At 52.6% G+C, this 2,670-nt stretch overlaps 1 long non-coding RNA gene across 1 annotated transcript; it reads left to right on the forward strand.

Annotated features, from left to right (window-relative positions):
• Positions 1–1,868, forward strand: LOC308187084. Its single transcript, XR_013944457.1, has 4 exons — positions 1–168; positions 641–760; positions 1,269–1,349; positions 1,764–1,868. It is a non-coding gene; the product is annotated as an uncharacterized lncRNA (long non-coding RNA).
• Positions 1,869–2,670: the final 802 nt, after the last annotated feature.

The raw sequence follows: 2,670 nt of genomic DNA on the forward strand, positions 1-2,670 counted from the left end.
ATTTGAAAGTGGCTCAGATGTCACTGCAGCAAAACAAACTTTCTGTCCAGTCCAATGCCTCTCCATAGCTAAGGGGGGTGACGAAAGTGGAAAACTCGGAAAATGTCCCAAGCCCTACACACCCTCCAGTTGTAATCAATGCTGCAGATGATGATGAAGATGACGATGGTGAGCATGCTTTGGTTCTTGGAAGGACTTTGTGCTGTAAATGAATGTATAAATCACAGATGAGCTGAGGTCTGACTAGCGATAGGGCAGGCAGTCTGGTCAGCTCGCTGGTGGCTTTGTCTGGCGGTCAGTGGACAGAACCTGAAATGCTGGAGGAAAGCTTAGAACCACTCTTGGCTTTAGCTGGTCTGTTGTGTAAAGCTCTATGTGAAAGTAGGAGGGAAATTCCTTTTTCTTCTGTCTGAAGAGTAATATGTTGTGTAGTAGTTAAAGCTGCAGAGAGAATCTAGAGTCCGAGATGTTTTGTCCTAGTGTAGTCTCCTTACGAGTTCATCAGGTCAGCGTAGCTGTATTAAAAAAAAAGAAAAAAAAAGCTTTTTTATATGAGCCATGGACTGGAGTGTCATCGCATGAGCTACATAATCATGAACAATCTGGTCTATGCATAGCTGAACAGATTTTTCCCCTTCAGACCAGCTTTCTGAGGCAGGAGAAGAAACTAAAACTCCCATCCAGCAACCAGCTGAGGAAGGCCAAAATGGATTACGGATGATTTCCACTCGGAAAGCCAGTGCTACTACTGCTAAGCAAGGTATTCCGGCACCTGTAGTAGGATAAATCGGAAGGAGAACTTGCCAATGAACTCGAAAGCAATGTGGCGTAAAAACACAACAGAATGTAGGGGTGCTGAATGGACTCGGTTATTTCCATGATCTCATTTCTCCCTGATACCATCATGTGCCCATTGGGTCAGAAAGTTGAACTGCTTTTCTTTCCTTTTGGAGAACAAAACAGGGCCACAGCATGGAGTTTAAATGGCTGCACGTGCAGCCTGGCAACCACTGTTGAAAGCCATATCTAACGATAGAGGGATCTAATATCGTGTCAATGGATTAAAATTAAAACTACAATTTTTACCCTGAAGGGGGAAAGGAGGGGCAAAATGCCATTGATTCTACGGTTCTTTCAGTTGTGAGGAGTGTTGACGGGGTTTATTGTAAATGCTTCTGAAAGTTCCTGAGCACTAAGAAGCCTGAGGATCTGTGGTCCTCAGTGAGTGCCTCTAAGCCTTAGTCTCATTAAGTGTTTTCTGTTTTCAGAGGACGGTCTGAATTTTGGAATAAAAACACTTGAAGAAATCAAATCGCAGAAAATGAAGGAAAAAACTAAGAGACACGGTGGTGAGTTAATATTCCCTACTTTCTTACCCTGTTCACCTTCATCCCGTTTGACGTTCTTTTTTAAAAAAGAAATTCTTCCAGTAATACCGGGTAGCTGGCTATGCTTTGGTGAATCCAACTATTTGCCAAAGAAGTGAAATTTGATTGGCTTCAGAATGGCAGGTGATGGTGGCTGGGAGCTGCTTGAGGGAGAGACTTCCATTTTTAGCTGGGGGCATCGAGCAACATGATTCTCAGCCAGCTGGTATTCTAGATGGGAATTGCAAGGGCAACCAGAGGCAAATTAGTCACCTCTCTTATTTACATGCTCTGGTCACTGTATGTTTGACAGTAACGGATAATTAAAGTTCTGTGTTCTTTGCGATAGTTTGTTATGTTTGGTAAACTTCCTTATGTTTTGCTTGCTCTGAACAGAAGGTCCTTCAAGATCTTCTCTTCCTCCCGTCGATTCTATGATTTTTCCTGCTCCGGAAAAGGAAAATGTCCGGGCAGGGGTGAGAACTGTGACGCCGTCTACAGAGGAAGGTAATAATTAATGCTTTTGTTTTGATTTCATTCCTCCTAAACTGGAAGGTTAAAACAGGAGCTCCGGAGCTCCCGGGGTCCCGCCAGGGGTCACCGGGGTGGGTCCTCGGGGGCACCTGGGGGCTTGCCGGGGGTCACCGGGGTTTGTACTCGGGGGCGCCTGGGGCTTGCTGGGGGTCACCGGGGTGGGTGCTCGGGGGCGCCTGGGGTCCCGGCGGGGGTCACCGGGGTGGGTCCTCGGGGGCGCCCGGGGGCTTGCCCGTGGTTACTGGGGTGGGTCCTAGGGGGCGCCCGGGGTTTTCCAGGGGTCACCGGTATGGGTCCTTGGGGGTGCCCGGGGGCTTGCCGGGGGTCACCGGGGTGGGTCCTCGGGGACGCACGTGGGCTTGCCGCGGGTCACCAGCGTGGATCCAAGGGGGTGCCCGGGTGCTTGCCGGGGGTCACCGGGGTGGGTCATTGGAGGCGGCCGGGGGCTTGCCGGGGGTCACCGGGGTGGGTCCTCGGGGGCGCCCATGGTCCCGCCGGGGGTCACCGGGGTGGGTCCTCGGAGACGCCCGGGGGCTTGCCATAGGTCACCGGGGAGGGTACTCGGGGGCGCCCAGGGTCCCGCCGGGGTTTACCGGAGTGGGTCCTAGGGGGCACCTGGGGCTTGGCGGGGCTCACCGGGGTGGGTCCTCAGAGGCGCCCGGGGGCTTGGCGGGGGTCACCGGGGAGGGTCCTCGGAGGCGCCCGGGGGCTTGCCGGGGGTCACCGGGATTGGGTCCTCGGGGGCGCCCGGGGGCTTGCCGGGGGTCAC

Source organism: Anser brachyrhynchus, assembly GCF_964034855.1.
Source record: "Anser brachyrhynchus genome assembly, contig: SCAFFOLD_156, whole genome shotgun sequence".
In the NCBI taxonomy this organism is placed as follows: domain Eukaryota; kingdom Metazoa; phylum Chordata; class Aves; order Anseriformes; family Anatidae; genus Anser; species Anser brachyrhynchus.